The sequence below is a fragment of the Belonocnema kinseyi genome, chromosome 5 (genome assembly GCF_010883055.1).
Source record: "Belonocnema kinseyi isolate 2016_QV_RU_SX_M_011 chromosome 5, B_treatae_v1, whole genome shotgun sequence".
NCBI classification, from domain to species: Eukaryota; Metazoa; Arthropoda; class Insecta; order Hymenoptera; family Cynipidae; genus Belonocnema; species Belonocnema kinseyi.
The window spans coordinates 136,429,478-136,450,726 of NC_046661.1; positions in this window are offsets into that span (position 1 = coordinate 136,429,478).

Here is a 21,249-nt window from a genome sequence, read left to right on the forward strand (position 1 = left end):
CCAAATACTACTCCAATAATCTTCTTTAATAAAATATAAAATAATGACAGGATTCAATTTCGTTTTGAGCCTACTTGATAATGAATCCCCAATTCATAAAAATGATAGCTGTGAAACTGGGATAAGAATAATATAAGATACTCGGGAATTTTCTGGATCGCTTCTCAATGAGTTTTGAAATTTGAAAATTAGCATGGCGAACGGTTTTTCAGAAAGTAATAGATGACAAGTGAATGTGAAAATACAAAATCGGCCCCCTGATCAAATTTTCGGAATGATCTGCCATTCCATTCTTCAATACTATGCTACCGAAAATTGCCTTTGTTTCTAGATGCTCCTAGACATGAATCCTTCTGCAGGAAACAAACAGTATGAGGAACAGAATAGGCACCAGGAACCAGTTTTACGAGTAATAAAATTGATTCAGAAAATTTCAGAATTTTTTTTCAATTCGCGTCGTAGTTGCACATAGTGATTTTATCACATAACTTCTTTACTGCATATATTGATCATGTAACTGAATAATCAATATATATCCAAAGAAAAGAACACTTGAGTAGTTTTGCATAATTTCTGGGAGTTTTCCAAATCAAATGTAATAGATTATTACCAAACCCTTAATTCTATTTCCACCATTTTTGGGTATTTTCTCTAACATTTCATGAGAAAAATCTTTAAACATTAAAGTAATTTCATCTTTTCCTTGCGAATTTTTCAAATGAAACGTTGGAAAAGTTTTTTAACTCTTGATTAATTTTCCCTATTACTTCAGAATTTTCCTCATTAAAACGTGAACAAATTTCCAAACTCTTAAGTAAATTCCCATCAATGTTTAGAATTTTCCTCATGAAACCTAGGGAATCTTTTCCAACCTATAAGAAAATTTCCATCAATGTTAATATTTTTTCTTAATAAATATGTCGGAAGAATCTGATTTTGGAGGGCGACATCTTTTCGTAATGTCAAGCGGTGCCTTCTATAAAAGTAACAAAGGTATTATTATAACGGCTACTATCGGAGATGTATTGTAACGCTGCTATGTTGTGATCAGAAAAAATTTTTGGCGTTCTCTTGAAAAAGCGCATAAGGAACCCTGATCAAAACAAACCAAACTACATAAAATGGATAATTTTAGGAGAAAATGTAAAAAGGTAGATGATAGTTAGATATCCAAAGTAAGTAAAAGGCAAACCAAAGTTGAAGAGCCCAAATTAGGGTAAAAAAACCTACTAGCTTAGTTAAAACGCAAGCAGTAGTAGCAGAGAGTAGAATCCAAACGTGTCAATTATTTCAAACGTACAAACAGGGATTAAGTAACCAACAATTATTTTTCAGTCAATAAAGAAATACAGTATCATTGAGAACATTGCACTTTCAAGCCACCAAATAAGCTTCTAACAAAACAGTTGAGTCTATAACCAATACAAATATTTTTTCACAAGAAATGGTTTATCATTATTCAGTGTTTTTATTAAACTTTTACTCGGGTAAACTCGGTTATACATCATAGCCACGGACTAAGTCAAGTGACTGATGAGATTAGGATATTATAAGTTAATTCAAATAATTTAATACGATGGTTGAAACCTCCTGCGATGCTGTTGCAGGTATTTTCATTTATTTATTCTTTGCACATTTTATTTCAGTCATTTTATTAAGCTTTCACTCGGGTAAACCCGGTTATACATCATAGCCACGGACTGAGTCAAGTGACTGATGAGATTAGAATGTTATAAGTTAATTCAAATAATTTAATACGATGGTTGAAACCTCCTGCTATGATGTTGTAGGTATACAATTACGAGCTGCCACGAGCGTTGAAGGTGACAACAGTCACCTCTGGATGCTTTCTTAGAGCTAACATCTGCCCTCCACGGGTTTTTAGTCGCTCGGTTCCTGATGATCAAGAAAGTTTCTTACAATGCGACAGGTGTTTAATAAAACCGCGTTTTCAGCTGCTGCCAATACCCTACTGACTCCTAAATGTTCAAGATGTTCAGTGCATCTTGCGTGCACATTTCCTGTAGCCGAAATCATACTAGCATGAATAGATGCAGGATTCAAATTCCTCCATATGGCCTTTACTTTATGCCTTAAGTCGCTTTACGTCTGGATTTTGGTTGTATAGGTTGACGGCTAGTTTCCGTTAAGCGGAAAAGCAATGTCGATAATGCAGACTCTTCCACCTTTTTGTATCCATTCTTTTAAGAGTCCTAGGTTTAGGGCAAGTTGTTGATGTATAAGACCTGCTACATAATTATGTCTATGCGTATATTATCTCTGAGCCATTACGCGACAGCCATCAATAATGTGCTCGATGAATTCGTTGCTATCTCCACAGTATACAGGCCTTCATGAGAAAATAGGCTGATAACGAAGAGGAGATGGACTAAGTAGAACACCCAAACCCATAAATGAAAAATGGAAATATATTAACGGTTTTGAAATGCTTATTGCTTTCCAAGGATCGTCAGGGTGCCCCTGAAGCCACAGCTGGGGGCCACAGCATGCAGAACGATGGCGATGGTGAGCTGGGAGATGGTCAGACAGATCTCACTAATTAAACAGCTGGCCAGCAAGAACATATGCGACAAACGGTAAGCAGTGGAACATCAACTGTACCTGCTGAGGATGCTCTGGATAGCGCTAACTATTTGCAGCCAACCACCTGGGACAGAAATACAGTGGGAGATCATCAATTGGGATACGACAGTGAAAGAGGAATTGGTGTGTCTCTATTACGAAAGTGCGAAGTTTAAAACAAAAATGGAAAGAGAATACAATTTAAGTACAAAATTTGCTGCAAAGTATCCTAATTTACAAAAAGTCGCACTAAAAGATCTTATCCCTAAGCTGAAGGAAATCAGGACTAATGTACATGTTACAGAAGGCCGAGCAATGGAGATTGAACAAAAGGTTCATTTGTATCCGTTTTCCATGTTTGTTTCAAACTTCGCACTTTCGTAATAGAGACGCCCCAGTTTCTCTTTCATTGTGGTATCCCAATTGATGCTATCCTACGCTATTTCTCTCAAGATGGTTGGCTGCAAATAGCTAGCGCTAGCCAAAGCATCCTCAGCAGGCACCATCGCTACCGTCCCGCATGATGTGGCCCCCAGCTGTGGCTCTAGGGGCGCTCCGACGATCCTCGGGAAGCGACAAGCGTTTAAAAATCTTTAATATATTCTCCATTTTTCATTGTTGGGTTTTGGTGTTCTACTCAGTCCCTTTCTTCTTCGATATCAGCCTATTTGGCATGGGAAACCCTGTCAGTAGCAATGCTACTGCCAACATTGCCGTCAAAGTCATAAAAGGAGAGCTCAAGCCCTACCGCGACATCAAGGGGACATCAACATCATAACACCATTAGGTCATTTCCCTTTCATGGTAGTAATAACACGTTCGTTTCGCAACACTGCTCCAGCCCAAGTTGCTAATTAATCTCCCTAGCAATCACCCCAAGTAGAAATCATCACAAAGTCGTTATGTGCGGTACCCACCTGGCTCCATTAGTATCCAAGGTCTTTTGTTTCAGGAGTAATTCACTCTACCGACACTCTTTTTATTAACTATTGGCCGCTATACTTTTCTGTCCTGGCTTACTTCTCTAGATTCTTTTACGTCCATGCATTTTCTCATGCAAGCTCTCGCGTTTCTGTGGCTTCTTATGTCTCTTCTAACTAGAGTCTCATTCATACATTCTAACGATTCTTTCAGCGATCGGCCTCTGGGCACGCTGCCGTTTACTTCACCTTGGTACACTTGTTTCGTTAGTCGCATATTGTTTTCTTACTCTTAGCTCCGAAAACTATAATTTTTGTTTTATTTGCGTTTATTTTGAGGCACATGCTCTTCATGCTTTCATTCCGTTTATTTAACATTTTTTGCAAGTCTTCGATTGACTCGGCCATAACAACCTTATCATTTGCGAATACTAACCCACACACCTTTACTGTCTCTAGAACCACACCTTCTTCGTCGAAAAGAGACATTCTTATATATCTCCTATAATAATAATTTTAAAACAATCACTCACTTTCCCATTTAGCCTCACACTCGCTTTGCTACCCTTATATGTTGTTTTGTAGCTTGTAGGAGCCATTTACTAACTCTTTACTCTTTTAAGACTTTCTAAAGTTTTCTTCTATGTACCTTTATCAAAAGATTTTTCTAGGTCAACAAATGCACAGAAAACTTGTTCTTCTACTCTCAAACATTTTTCTGTGATTTGCCTTAATCTAAGTATTTTATGTGTACATTACCTTCCCGGCATAAACTGACTTTGGACTCCCCAAATCTTTTCTTCTGTTATTTTAATTATCCTATAAAGAAGTATTTTCGAGTATATTTAACTTACGGTACTTAATAAGATGATTCCTCTGTCATTATTGCAGCCGCTTTCATCTCTCTTCCTTTTGTATATCGGTGCAATAATCAGCGTTAAACTGTTAACCTTGGCAGCCTTTCCGTTTTTCATGTTCTTAATTATATAACTAACCTCAGTGACACAAAATTTCTCAATCAAGTTTTCTGACGCATCGTCTTCTACATTGCAGTTATGTTGTCCTATAACTTTATCTCCCAGTTGTCCCCTAAAATAGTCTCTGAAAGCGTCTAGTATCCCGTCCGCATCATATAGAATTTCCCCATTACTATTTCTCATGTTGCCAACCTCTGTAGTTTTATTTTACTTCTTTTCTTATAAAGCAGTTTCTAGCTTCCTTCAAAGTAGTTTTGTATTTTCTTATTTTTTTCTGCTCTATTTGCATCTTTCACTCCTTAATTATGCGTTTGAGTATCTTCTTTTTGTGTCTGCTATTATTTATACGTCTATTTCTTTCCGAATCGCTAAGATCTGCGATGTTCAAAGTTCTCCTGTGTGCTTGTTTCTTTACTTTTTGAAGAGCATAAATTTCATCATTCCACCATGCATCACTAAACATTCTTTCTATAATCCCAGTGGCACACACTTCGAACGCAAATCTAACAATGATATCCCGGAACTGAGTCCATGCACCCTCTATATCTTTTTTGTTTATAAACTCCTCCCAGCTTGCCTTATTTATGGTTCTAATTATCTTATTTTAGAAATCTGTTCGCACATCTGGTTTCAGTAGGTTTTCAATTTTTATTTGTGTTTGTTTTCTTGGTTTTCTTTCTTCTCCATCCCCGACTTATGTTAATTTTGGAAATCAGAAGGTAATGATCAGTTTTGCTTTCAAACCCCCTGATAAATATGTCCTGCTGTTAAAGCTTGCATCTGAATAGTTATGCTTTCAAAGATCGAAGTTGAATATGAAAATATATGAAGAATCTTTATTTATTTAATATATTTTTATTTTAGTGAAATTATGCTACGAATAGATACAGAGACTCCAAAATGTTTCGGAGAACCATCAAAACAGATTAGAAGGTGGAGAACTTATGCATATAATAGCGCAGGTAAGAAAATCCAAATCACTTAATGGAAAAAGAAATAGAAAGACTTAGATATCTAATCAAATTGTGCTATGTAATTATTACCTTTTGAACATAAATTTCAATATTTGACATTTTACAATAGCATCAGTTAAAATGTAATGATCAAAGACGAGAAAGAAAACTAAAAAATTGCTGTAAAGCTGGAGTGTCTTTCATGGGCTTATATGTGTTTTTCGTACCAATAGTTGTCTATGAATTTATCCGCACAATACCTTGAAACATTTTTTCCTTTTTTTCTGTTTAAAATTATTCGCAGATGTTTTTATTTAATGTCAAATTAATTCTTAAAAATTGGATAAATCAAAAGTAGAGAATATTGTTTCATGAAAATAAGCATTTATTCAACGATATCTCATGATATTAGCCTTATGATTTTAAAAAAGCGATAAGAATAAAATGTTAGTCAGAGATAAAATTAATTCAGAAATTAATCTTTCTATATGTTTCAAATTTACATCACAAAGAATAATTATTTATGTTTTTCTAACCAGTATTATTAATTATAATAATTTTGCTCTATTTAAAAGCATGATTAAATACATTTGTCCTAAAACTTTCTTTCCCTCCCAACTACCTTAAGACTTAAACTTCGTCAACGCTGACGTAACTAACTTCCTTCGTTAGGGGAAAATCTTAATGATACCTAATGACTGATATGCATGAAGACGTGGCACAACAAAATTAAGTTCAAACACTCTCAGTGCTTACCTAACGTCGAATCTATTCCTAGTATTCCTTGTTTCAGAAAAGCTGCCAGACAACCTGTCGAGAGTAGCCAAGGTAGGAAACCGGGCTACAACACGGCTGCCACTTACTTGACCTCATCACCTGGACACCGGAGTCAATTGAGTTTGTGTGTCACACCCCGTTGACACACGAACAATCCTCCAAACTCTTTGATTTTTATTACACGCGCCAGATAGGTTTACTCCTATCCGAGCCTCGATGGAGACGTCTGTGTGTCAGCTGGCAGGAAAAGCAGTTCACTATTTCACACAAGTAGAGGTGATGGAAACTCGCGTACTTGAGAGAGAGAACACTAACCTTTCCAATTTTCCTATACTTTTTCAACTTAATTTAATTGAATAAAAATATAAATATATGGAATTTATTCGCTGGTATTTCACAAATAATAATATTTAAATCATTGGAAGTGAAAACATTTCTGAATTTCCACATCTTATTGAATCGCGAAGAGACACGGGGAGGAGTTAAATGAGGAAATCGCATGCTGGAGGAATACGTTGGCCTCAACTTACCATAGTCGGCTCCAAAGCCAAACGCTTCTCTAAGCTACGAGCTACGAAGCGGTTTGCGCTAGTGCACTCACGAACACTTTTAAGATATTCTCGTCACAAGTCACGGATTCGCCACCCACGTTGGTCGGACTTGGAAGCAGGAAAAACACTTAGAGCCGATGAAAGGAAAACCACTTACTTTGGAGCCAGCTGGTCAAGGCGATTTCATCATTTGAATCCATCGTTCTTTTATAATTTTGTATCCTTTATCGACTTATGTCTTTAATCTTCAGCTTTACTCGACCGGTCCTAGGGTTGTCACCGTCAAGCCACCCTGTCTTTTTGCCACCTGACTTCTACTTCTTTTCTTCTATCATCATCCAGCAGTTTTCCAAAGGGCCTTAAGAATTTTCTGTGAATTATCTGTTGATTGGCTTTTATCAACGGGCGAGGTCCAATGGGTGCCCTCCGCCAATGTGCGCTTGGGTAGAAGAGTCCGCCGTGCCGACTGATTCTATCCTACAGACTGCTGGGGTTGCTATTATACTTGAAACATTATAATTGAACAATAATTGATTTTCTTGAATTGTTAAAACTTTAAGAACGTTTAAAACTTTGAACTTTACGACGTTGACTGTTATATTTGAAAAATGATAAATTTGTAAGTTAAATTGTTTAATTTTAATGTATAAATAAGAATTCAACTCTTAATTATTTGTGGAAAAATTCGAGTAATTTTTAGAGACATTTAGAGGTTTCGAAAAAAGTCTAAATTACCTTAAAACTTAAAATGATTTCAAATTATTTAAACAATGTGTGCAAAATTGCAAACATTTTCTTCAGGCTTGTAGAAAAATTGAAAATGAGTTTTTACGTTGGAGAATTATTTAGAATTTGCATCATTTGAAAAGATATTTAAAAATTGTGAAAAACTTTCAATAAAAATTTCAATTTTGTTAAAAAAATTGAAGCAACGTTTACATGTTTCAAGAATTCAAAATAAAATGTTGAATGTTTTTACGGATAGCTAAACTATTTAAAATACAAATGATTCAACTTCTAATGTGAAAATTGTTCAGTTTAATCATATTTAATGCTCCAGCCTTTAATCTTTTTAGCCTAAAATGGGTTAAAAGAATATGTTTTTTATAATTTTTAAATTTGTGGATTGATTTTTTAATTTGGAGCATTGAAAATGATAAAATATATCTATATTTTTGGAACTGAGTATGAATATACATGAACTCTGCAATTTAAAAAGATAACAAAATCTACATTTTTTAGTTCAAATGGTATAAATTTAAGATTATTGAATTAAAAAGTTTTATTACGCTTCATTTTTTATATGTGTAATGTATTGTGTATTTTAGCATAGAATTTTTTAATTTAAGATCTTTCAAACTTAAATTTTAATCCAGGGAATAGTAAGGGATATTTGTTTAAATGACAAAAGTCAGAACATTTCTGTGAAAAGAACTTGAAGTAACTTACAAAAACAATCAGAATTGCCAAAGAGCCACTTTTAGTTACTTTTTTGCTTAAATCACTTTCTAGCCATTTTATTAAAATGAATTAAATATTGTCTTTTCTTTTAGTGAAATATCATAAAATTTATTAAAACCTAAAAAAGTTAAATGGGCACGATAAAAATATTCTGTTTATAATTATGTGCTGATAATTTTGATAATGCAAAATTCATTTTAAAAAATTGGGTGCTTTCAAGTTGTGCAGAACAGCTTTTTATTAAAATAGACATTTATTTGCTGACATCACATAATATTAGCTTAAGAATAGACAAAACGAAGAGAATAAAATTATTGGTCAGAGATAAAAGTTCTTCCATACATATTATTTTAATACGTTTCAAATTTTTCTGGTGAAAAATATTTTCTTATCTTTTCAAAACTACGCTTATTAATAATAATGATTTTTCTTTTTTTAGAAATAATTAAATACATTTTTCTTAAAACTTGTTTTTATGCCCAACTACCTTACAACTGAAACTTCTTTAGCAGTTACATAACTCACATTCCTTGTTAACCAAACTTGTTTTCTTTGATTTAATTAATGAAATGTAAATATCTTAGATGTACCACTATTAGCCATGCATAATTTAAAAGATAGTAAGTTTATTATCTATCATATATTATATTAAAGAAGCATGATAATAAGTAGTTTTACTCTCAATTAAATTCTTCTGTATTACATTTATACGTTTTTTCTCCAAACGGCAAAAATGGGAATCGCCTATGTCTGATCTTTTCCTTGGCAGTTATCTTCAACTCTATTGGTGAATATCATAATATCATATATTTTAGAATTAAAATTTTTTTTAAGCTTTTTACACATAACACCTTGACTTAATTTGCTTTTACTCTGAAATTTCCCTTTTTTCCAAACACTGCGATCACTTTTTTCTTGAGTTCTTTTTTCTCTGTGTCCCTGCTTTGGTTTTTAATTTACTTCCTTTTTCCTGTATTTCTATTGTCCTGTATTACTGTTTATCTTGTTGTCTTTTGTGTCTGTGCTTTTCTTCTGTGTTTTTGCTTTGCTTTTTTTCTCGTTGCCTTTTTTCTCGTTGTCCTTTTTTCTGTGTTCCATCACTTTCTTTTTCTGTTTTTCTCTCTGTGTTTCTGCTTTCTATTTTTTCCTGTGTTCTAAACTTCCTTTCTACCTATTTTCTAGACTTTTTTTGCATTTTCGCGTTTCGTTTGTTCTGAGCTCCTTCTTTTCTTTTTCCATGAGTTCCTGCGTTTCCTTATCTCCTTTTTTCGCTATTCTTTTTTTAAAATGTTTACGAGAGTTTGTGTCACTAATATCTCAAAACTAACTAAAGAATTTTTTAAAGTATTATTTTATTTTTTTAACATTTGACAAATAACAGAATTTGATGTTACTCCTCTGTAGATTATTTGGAATGAACGGTTACTTTTCGTGAAAAAAAAATGTTTTCACACAAATGCAGAATTTCAATCTCAAAAATTAATAAACAATTTTTTAATTATTTGATTGCTAAATATTTTTCTGCATTTTTGAACAAAGTTTTGTTTACTTTACTAAACGATACCTGTTGGAAGATAATCATGTAGCCTAACTCCAATTAAATTATTTAACTTTTTCAAAAACTAAATAATTTTTCTCATTATTAACAATAGTATTAGAAAATTATTAAAGAGAGCTTCAAAAGGAATTCGAAGGATAAGATAGTAAATGAGAAAGGAGGGAGAGGGCTCTAAAGGCATGGATTGAGCATATCAGCTAGGCGGTGGCAAATGGCATCGTAACAGGGAACCATTAGCTATAAGCGTTGTAGATAAGTGGGGAGAACCGCGAACAGTCAGCTGAATCGGGAATTGTCTGTTTAAAATCACCTACAGCCTACCATTTTTAACTGATTTTAAATTTTTTGTAAATAATCAGTAACAATTGCGTAAGAGCGTCTATGGATTAAATTCTTTTGTTTTTATTCTGTAAAAAAATTACAAACAAATGCATAGGTTCGCAATTTATAGGAGGAAGGTAATTGTTTTTCATGACTCGAGCAAATTATGAATAAATCTTCATTGGTCGAAATTCTCAAGAACTTTTGTCTGTTGAATTCTCTGAACTGCTTGAAATCCTTATTGCACGTTCATCTGCAGCTTCTTCTAAATACTGTCCGAATAGAACTTATATCGTTTAAATACGAGCAAAAAAAGAAACCAGTTTCTTTCTGCCCATGAATTCATAAATCATACATTTATTTCTAAAATTTGTTTGTTAAATAAGCAACCAACATCGAATGATGCGTCTGCATCACTAAAACTCAGCACTAATATAATTTGAAGACGATCAGAAAGAAAACCGTTTGCTTTCTGTCTATAAATTGTCCAACGATGCATTTGATTGCATCAAATGCATCAAATTAAAAAATAATGCTATAAAATAAATTTTCTTGATCAAATGTATAGTTTAGGATTCATTTTTAAGAAGGAGATGAATTTATTTATATATTTAAAGATGAAAAATAATAACTAACAATTGTCGCATTTTCACTCCTTGTTTATTTGTCTACAAAATAATGAAAATTAAAAGATTGAATCAATAGATGCTCTTACGCAACGATTGCTGATCACTTCTAACAGAAAACTTGAAAATCGGTTAAGAATTGTAGAATGTAGGTGATTTTGAATAGTAAATTACCAATTTAGCCCACTCAGCTGCGGAAGGCAAGGTGAGGAAGAAGTGTCGATGGGGCAGAGGGTGAGCGGAACGAGGGAGCCGATAGAGTAGCATCAGGAGCAATGAAGGAGAGTCGTTAAAAGAGATACGTGAGGATTTCAAAGAGAAACTGATAAGAGGAGGGAAGGAAATGTCCGAGTATTTCTGAATTGGTAAAAGGTTAATACAAGTGTGTCTGTTAAGCCTAACGATTCTTGCGTTTTTAATAGCGGATGTAGAACGTAAGCTAGCGGGTGGAGTGGTATGAGGAGTTAGGGTAGGAAGGATTAGGATAAGATCACTTGCGTATGCTAGCAAAGAGCAAGGAGGCCGTGTAAGAGATAATAAGTAGGTTGAAAAGATACTTAGATAAGAATACTGCAGTCCAAACAACAAAGTCGTAACTAAATTTTGGATGAGTCCCCTGCCATCGCAATTTCGGTTAGGTTGACAAGTGATTCATCCGAAATGTAGTTACGACGTTTTTTGTTGCGACGGCAGAATGGGTTAAAGCTGAATGCAAAAAAGTCCAAAGCTATGGTGTTGAGGAAGGAAGTTGAAGGGATGAGGGAGTGAGTGGAATTGAAAGGGAAAGAAAGAGCAGAAGGTTCCTTATCTTCCTGTTTAGAGGGAAGGGGGCAGCGGTTGGTCACATAAATAAAAGAGTGAAAAGGGAAAATGTAGTGATGATGCAGGTGTAGAAGCTAGCAAAGAAGTTGCTCACAGATGATTTTGAAAGGAAAATAAAATTGCTAGAGTCGCTAATGATGAGTATCAAATTTAATGGAGTGGATGTGTGAGGATGGTAGAAAAATAAGAAGGTGAATGGTATACAGTATGGGTAGGCGAAGTGGACACTGGAGGTTGGCAGGGAATACACCTAATTATAATCTCGAGAGAAAGACTAGGAAAACTAATTTATAAATTATAATGAGAAGTCGAGTGTTTAAATAGGAGGGGAGATTTTAGGAAGAGCGCGAAAGCAAGCTAGACATAGAGTGATGGTGGGAGGAGGAGAATAGGAAAGGGGTACAAAAAAGGAAGGAGGTACAAGCATGCAGAAGGAAGGATTTTAAATAGGAAAGAAAGTAGATATACATAAGTAAGATGTAAATCTTGTAAATAGTGGGTAAGTATGAAATATTAGCCGCGGAAGAAGAGCTTAAAATGCGAGGCAAAACCATTAAGTAGTTTTCTGCATGCGAAGCGAGGAAGGCAAGGCTATACGAGTGAGATGTCTTAGAGATTAAGTGTGGATGGATTCATCTATTACTAAATAATTTTAAAAATTTTCGGTTTAGACACAGAATTGTATCGGGGTAGGACTCTATGAAAGGCTAAAGACTGCCTAATTCACGAGATAACCATTAGAGCATATGCTTGATAAACTCGAATAAAGTAGCAAAATAAATATAAGTTACATTATTATTAAAATTCTTCACTAATGAATTAATTAATTTTTTATTGGCTAGCGTTCTTTTAAAAATAATGTGAATGTCAAAAATGTAATTCTCCATTTGTTGTGCAGATTTAAGTTCACACTTTGAGTGCTTACCTGATGGTGGACCTATTCCTGGTGTTCCTCGTTCCAGAACACCTGCCAGACCTTCTGCACACAGGCGGTCTCCTCCTGCTAGATACAGTTCTCTATCTACCAGGAGTCTTTCTTCTGACGGATCTGCTTATGGACTTGAAGAATTTGAATTCATTCGGATTGTTCCCTATAAGAATTCGGACAGAGTTTTCGTACTTCATAGATACGCTTTTCCTGACGATAAAGGACTTACAATTGGTGCCAATTTCAAACGAAAAACGAACTGTCTTCTGAACATTGGATGGTGACGTCTTTGCAATATTGGAGACTAATGAAAATTTTGTTGGCTTTTATACTTCTAATGGCACAAAACGGTTAAAAATAAACATGCAAAGTGGCAAGGTTACAAAAATGACCCGAGATGAACTCACGGACTGCCAAGTAGGAGCACGCCACCCAATCTATTTGTATTAAAAAATAGAACATGTAAACCCTTGTGTAAACCAAAATTCTCTACAGCAATAGGTCAAATGAAAATTGTTTCTTATTTAAAGTAGGCTTAAAATGTAAAAACTACCTTGTGACAACAAATATTATTTATTATATTTTTTGCAAAGTAATTAATTAAAGAGCAACTGATTCTTATCAAAACATTTATTTCATGTACTTTTCTGTAATGTTTGTAAACAAATTAAATTTTGAGACATACAAGTTTAAACTGTAGAAAATATAAAGTAAAAATTATTCGAATTTACTAATGAAATATGAAGTTCAATTCTTTTTATTTTACGAACAGATGGACTAATTATTATTAGCCTTTTGATATTTATTTGTTGCATTTGGAATGTTTGAATGAAACTTTATCAAAAAGATCCCTTTTCGATCGCAGTATTTATATGCGTCTTCATCGTCCGAATTAATTACTTAATTAATTATAATTGAAGGCTAAGTTTTTCAAATCTGTGTATTAGTGGAGTGTATGTGTGGGGATGGAAGAAAATTTAGAAAGTGCATGGTATGCAGCATTGTTATGTTAAGTGGTATGCGACACTCGAGTTAATAATAAGATTTTGGTTTTCATATTATTTTTTATAGATAAAGCAAAATATCCCGAAAGTCTTCTTTTAGATTTTAAAGTATCTCACGTCTTGTGGCGTAATATTTTTATTTTTTATTTTTTGCATATTACTCACGATAAATGAAAACAAAGTTACGATTGCTATTTGTAAATGAATTAGATATTTTGTATAATTTATAAAAAGCTTTGAAAAATTTTTTTGGACTGCTTTTCATATTTTGCGTTGTTTGCTTCAAAATTTGAATGTTATGATGTCAAGTATTGGTTTTTGAATTTTTGTACAGAATTGCTGGTTAACAAACTCACCCTTTCATTCAAGACATAACTTTGTACCAAAGATCAATTTCATCCATTCATTTTTGCAACTAAAGGGGCCATATTTTAATTTCTATTGCATCTTTCGAAACCTTGCTTTTATCTATGTCTGAACACGATATTATCTGAACTCTTTTACCACTATCCAGCGCTAATGACATAATTGTTTTATCTGTTAGACTTTACAAAGTCAAAGATTCTAGCGGGTGTTGCTTATCTAGGTGTTCAAGCACAGTATCCATGTCCCAGATTCGATCATGTTTTAGTTTAGTTGGTTTAATTTTATATATGCCCCTGACAGATCTGTTTAGTGGAGGTTCTTCTTACAAATAATCGGTTCATATTAGCGTGATGCATTTTTTCTCTGTCGCACAATTTTCACCATGGTTATAATTCCGAATTATGCAGTCTTATTGTTGATTCCACTAGGGAATTTAATCCAATATTAATTGCCGACTCTGGTAAAACTCTCCTTGAATACATTTTCTTGATAACCTCCAAGCAAGTAGGGATAGATTTCAAGCCATCGGGTGAAGTTGTTTTCTTTAAGGTGATTAAAGTCAGTAAGGTGAAGTCTCACGTTTAATTTGGCTTCTAATCAATATCTTTTGGAATAAAGATTACCAAAACTGTACTAGCCGATTTGGTACTAATAAGATTGCAGCATCTGAGTCTTCCATCATTTTTCTTGAAACGCTCAAGATTATTGCAAATGTAAATATGCATTAAAATAACAGTTTGTCCACGTGAATGTTCAAACATTAATATGGATTCCTTCTGGATCTTTATGCCAAGTAGCAAAATCTCTGTATTTTGTGTTTGATCGGTTGACAAAAGGGTCAATTTTTAGATTTTGGAATTGGTTCGTTAGCATTCTATGAGCTTCTTTGGCTAGTTTCTGCTCCGTATCTATATTTGCAATTCTAGATTGTTGAACAGCCTCGAAGGGCTTACATGTTACAGATAAGTTCTTTCGACACAAGTTCCAGTCTGTTTTCAATTTGTTAGTTAAGCAGAGCGCCAGTTTTTCCTATTTAGAGAATATCGTGAAATACATAATCGATGATAACCCGTTTGAACCTAGAAGATTAATTTCAGTCCTCATAATCTGTGTAAATATATATGGACTTGTGCAAAGACCTAATGGTAGACATGTACACTTATAAGGTGTCCCTTCGAAAAGAAATCTCAGGTATTTTGACTACCTTTGTCAACTGGCACTAGTAAATAGGCATCCTTGAAGTCATTAGTAGCTATGAAAAAATGTGTATGAACCAAATTTTTTGCAGTTCTGTTATCTTCTGATTTGAAATGATTCGCTCCAAAAAATTAGTTAAGTGATTTCAAGGTTAAGATAAACCTTTTAGTGTCATCTGGTTTTTGACTAAGGAAATATAAAGAAACTGATCGTCTTGATACTGGCAGTTTTGTACAGCCCTGATCATAATTAGTCTATCCATGGCAGCCTTTTTTCCTTTAAGTTCTTCCTTTGAAGTTATTCTTCTCTTTTAAACATTTATTTGCCGCATATGCACCAAAAATTATATTTTATAACCCGTAGCTCATGACAAAATCAATTTGACATCGGTTACGTCTTTACAAAAGTTTAAATTTTTTGTCAACCGATCGGCTGTTTAATTTACCTCCACTATGTACTGTTCCTGTCCGCTTGTAATTTCAGTTATTTTTCCCCACTTGTGATGCCAGATGTTTCGCAGGTTGTACTTTAGAGTTTAAATTATCTTTTGCTCTACTGGCACTCAGTTTCTGCGAGTTGGATGAGCCCTTTATATAGTGTCCTAATTTTAGTAGGGTTTGATCCTTTTTATTTCTTCATCAAAATTGTGCCATATAAGAAAACCTTAGGAATGTTTTTGTTTAATATTTCCTGGACCTCTATCAGATAACCTGACAAGATGGGAGATGTTTTCCAAAAGCTTTCCAGAATCCAGCAGTTTCGGCAATACATCAGCGGATGCGATGCTTTTCCTTCGCTTCTTCTGTCTATAAAAACGTAGACACTGCACCCCCGAGTCTAGACATTAATGTCCCTAACAAATGACTTAGAATAAACGAAGTGGCTGTCTCCTTAATCCTAGATTCTCCTAACTTAGCAGCAAGCTCCGGATTTACTTATGGAGCCTGCAGCCGACAGTTTCCCTCCCTGGGGTATTTTTTCAGGATTTCCGACTTCTTTTTCTTTTGAGATTCCCTTTCTGACCCAAAACGATCTTATTTGAGCAATTTCATCATGTAACTGGACCTATTCTTCGTTTATTTTGGTTTAGGTCCTGTCACTTAGACTAGCAGTCAAGCGTGAACAAAAAAAACGGAGCGGGCTACAATGAGTTAATTCGCGCTCAAGGTCAGCTCCTAAAATTGTCGGTATAAAAGAGTTTCACTGTATATATATACAGGGTGTCCGAAAAAAAGTGGTTGCAACTAATCGACTGTTGTTCTTTAGCATAACAAGTTTTTTAAAAATCATTGATAGCATTTTAAAGAGCAAAGATGGAGGTTTATTTGACTATATATTAAGTTCAAACAGCCGTTTTGGTCTACAGATATTTTATTAATTACAAAAAATACCAAATTTACAGAGGTCAATAGTAAATATTTTTAAAATGTGCAAAACTCGGGTATTATAAGCTTTATGTATTGTCGATAATTTTGCTTGTTAACATAGCAATTCAAATAAATATGGGCTTCGTCTGTAAAAGCTTGTGGCGATCTTCGATATTTAATTCAAAGATTATTGGAGGGAGAGATTAATTCTCTATATTATATCACACAATTTTATTTGTTTATTTTTTTAATACCTAAGGATGGAGAGGACTGGATAAAATTGAAAAAAAATATGATGACTGCCTACATTCCATATAGGACAGATACTGGTCCAACTTTGTTGGAATGAACTCAGAAAAAAAAGTTTCTACGTTTGATTACTTGGTGGCCCTAAAAAGGACCGATTTTTATAGTTTCTTTGTTTCTAATCTAAAAAGCGAGCGACTCCCATGAAATCGGGTCTCTTATGTGCTGAAAATAAAATATAAACAGTAAAAGAAACTTCTAAGGAATCAGGTCCCCTCTGATCTGTAAAATTAATCGAATAATTGAGAGGGACTCCCACGAGATCGGGTCCCTACTGCAATGCTGTCAACAATAATGCAACCATTAAGGCATTGGGACCTATCTACTCTCTCTCTCCTGCCTTTAGATTTGGATTCTCCGAACTTCACTTTTTTCCTCAATGGTTTTACGACAGACTATTTCCAATTTTCCTGAAACCTACATCGTGCTGGTGAAGTTGACTATCGGAAGACAGCAAATGCACCGGGATTTATGCCGAATATTTTCGGTGATGCGCGGTCCTTCTATTTCCGGGGTGACTCTAGAGGGGAGGCGCAGATACTAAAAATCTCCTACTCTGCTTCGACAGTGTGTTAGAAGTAAATTTAACGATTATCCAATTTCTTCACTTGTCTTCAAGTGAGAAGTTTCGCGTCAGAGATATTTCGCTATATCGTCGAAGGAATCGATAGCTAGTGTCTCGGACTGAGAGGATACAGTGGGAATTTACTCGGGGCACGTGAGGCTGCACGTAATTGAGCTGAGTCAATAGAATCATCGGCATAACCGCGCTCAATCTGGGGCTTCGAAAACGCAACACGTAGACCGCGTCAAGATTTTATATCCTTTCAAAAAGGCGCGGAAATATTTACGTGAATCTACGGAGATGTTAGGGCTCGTATCTTCAACGCGTTACACCTTTTTGAGTCAATTCATATCCGTAGACTAGGCCGTTTGCGGGGTAACCGACTGTGTGTCATCTCGGACATGAGTCTCTTTTTCCACCGAGCAACCACTCTACGATCGAATCTTTTTTCGACAAAATTTCGCCCTATATTTATGCGTGTTAGTCGAGAAGGCAGCGCGCCAGTCCGTGATGATTATCTTTAGCGTAGCAGAGGTAAGTGTTAATTCGCCTTATAGGCGGGAGTGAGGCTACTCACGCTTTATCACGAACGCGAACTTCTGCTCTCGATTTTTTTTGTATCCAGTTTAAAGCTATATTATAACTTATTCTAAATTAATAGGAAAAACACCGCAAAAAAAGAAGATTTTTGTCGTATTATGAATTCAAGTTGTGAGCACGCAGTGCGGGCGACAAGGTACAAATTTTTAGTCAAATTCTTCGTCATGAAACATTATATTTATCGTTTTGGAAAATTCAGCATGTTGTCCTATTTAAAGTTCGGATAAGAGCTGATGAGAACTTATTTATACAAATCATGGACATAGGAAACACGGGACTAGGCATGCCATCCTAACTTGGCTGAGCGGGGTTGAAACTATGCATGAAAGTATAAACCTGTGGGCGCCGCCATGTTTGTCGCGGGCCATAAAAAAATGTCGGACCTCCCCACTCATTGCATCAACCCCGCAATGGCATGCCTAGTCATCTGTTTCCTATATCCATGATAAAAAAGCAAGTGTAAAAAATGTTTTAAAATTATATGTAGTCATGTTTTTTTATAGTTTTTGTGTTTGGGCAGGTTTTCGAAATGACGCAATTGGGTTAACCTTGAAATAACCTGTAATTCTATCGACATTTTCTTCTGCGGTTACTGGTAGTGGTGAGCCTGATATATTGTATTTATAGACGTATACAGTTCCATATTTTACAGAATTTTCGATCACTCTATAAAAATTTAAAAAACAGTTAAATAACAAGGAAAACGTTGAAAAGAAAACGTCGCCAGTCGGCTGGCGCAATGAATGTCAATATGTGCATAATACGTTCTCGCCTTAAAAAGTGTTTTCCCTCACAACTATATGCGTCCCATACTTAGTACCAAATCCCCTATACGCAGCAGTTTACGATTTTTTTCTAGAAAAGAAACACTCGACAAGATATAATTTCTCTTCCGTCGCATGGTCACTCATCTTCACTCAAGCATTCTTGTTCGAAAAAATCCTAGACTAAAACTGCTGGATCTCAGGTATGCTACCTTCAATAGTTCAGCCACTACTTAGATTGTAGAGTGGGAAAATGTGCATTTTATTTGAGCAAGCCCTTTCGGGACTCCCTGTAAATAGAATTAATGGCTTTACCTTCAGGATATTTCGAACGCGGATACCATGATTCTTCTTTCGTAGAACAGGATTATCTTCTGAAAGGACGTATCTTAGTTCTAGCTCGGTAAGATAAGAAAGAACTGGTCTCTAGCTTAACTTTAAACAAGTGGTGTCATCATGTAACAGCAGTATGGTACTATAATAGATAATCTTGAAGAACGAGGCGGAAATATAATGTAAGTTGATGTCAAATTATAAAAACTAAATAATAATGAAATAAAATTAATATTTTTTAAATAAAAGAAAATTTATATTGGTGATGCACACGCAAAATATTTTGAGAACAATAACTGCAACTTGAGAAACTTTCCACTCGAATTTATATTTATGGCTTTATATTAACTAAATTTAAAAGAATTAAAGCATTTAAATACTTAAGGATTAGGAACCGGTGTTCATTACGGATTGTAAAATTAAATTGAAAATGCCAATTGTAGATGCATCAACAAGTATAATGAAAATGCAAGTACGTGGATTATACAATTCAAGATTAAATTTATAATATAGTCATTTGTTTTTTTTCTTCAGTAATCGGTATGTCTATTTTAAACTTTAATATTTTACAGGTGGAAGATCTAATCTAAACGTGAATACTTAACGAAATTCAGAATCGGCTCATATAACAAAAGACGCTTTCAGAACCTACTGCAAAATTTTCTCAGACTTGCATGTAAAATATTTTTTGAGACTATTGAGAGAAGAGAAGGCCCCTTTTCTGGAAGCTATTCTTTTAGTTTATTTTTAGTTGAGTTATAAAATAAACTAAAATACAGAGCTTTCTGTATGAAGAAAAAGAATAAAAGAAATGGGGAAAATTGGGGTAATTTTTTTTTTGATATTTGTATCTTCTAAGAGGAAAACGAAAATTTAATACAATTTTTGTTGCAAAATTTTTCAGCTTGATAGACCGATTTATTTTTATTGCGAACAATATTGTAATCGAATGAAGTAATGAAAATTGTACATATAGTTTTAATTCTTGTGTAGGGCGTTTAGATAAATAATACTTATTATTATTTCATCACGAGCACAAGAATCAACAAATGACGTATGAAAAGATTATTCAAGTTCAATCTATGACATTTTTGTCATTTCATTGCATCTTTTTTGTTCTTTTCTATGTAATGCGTCCTAAAAGTAAATATTTGAACAAATACAAAATGATTTATCAATTTTGAAGACGTCTGAAGAAAGCAAATGATAAGCGAGATTTTTAAACAAATTTATTTAAACTAAAGCTTTTTCCTTTAGTCCATGGATGAGTACAACGTAAAATTAAAAAAAGAAACTAAAAAATGTCCAAAGAAGAAGTATTACTCTTTTGAATGACTAATAACTTATTTTTCAAAGCAAAGATGAGATTTTAGTTATTGAAGATCACTTTTCTTTGAATAAGGGGTTCTTTATAGACAATCTGCATCCAATTAAAAAATTTATTACTGATGAGAATGTTATCTGGCGTTTGGTGCAACTAAATAAAGAATCACCATTTCTAATTCAAGATAAGTAAAATTAAAAATCGCATCTTTATTTTTTTCTTTTTTTTTTCTTTAAAATTATATCATATCTCATAGTATTAAATTAGGTAAAAAAAGCGATAAGAATAAAATTTTCGGTCAGAGATAAAAGTTCTTCAACACATATTATTCCTTTATATTTTTAATCTTTCTCGTGACAGACAATTTGTTATCTTCTCAAAACTGCCATTATTTATAACGATGATAATAATTTGCTTCACTTGAAAGTATAATTAAATACAGTTTTCTCAAAATGTGCTTTTTCACCGAACTACCTCAAAACTGAAATTTCGTTAAGAGTTACATAACTGACTTTCTTCGGCTGAGCATAATTTGTTTAAGAATATATATTTTTAAACAAAGTTTTTTTTTAATAATTAGGTTTTAGATTCTGATTCTTATCAAAGTGCGACTCGAATGATTCGCTTTGTCTTTCCCAAACCACGGTTGAGTTAACCAAGTTTTTTTTATTACATACATGAAATGTAAATATCTGAAGCTTATTAGCTAGAGTCCTATGGAATTTACGAGATAAAAAATATAGCATGTGTTATATATTCTAATATAACTTATACAAACCTTGCACAATTACATTATGCGTCAGCAATCCCACAAATCGTCATCATTAAAAGGAATCCTCGTTGGTCTTTCCAAAGCAAGCTACTTGGATATCAAACCTTCCTAGTGAAGATTAATCCTTTAGAGAAAACTTAGGGTTCACCATAGTTGGAATTCAAATAAAAGTCG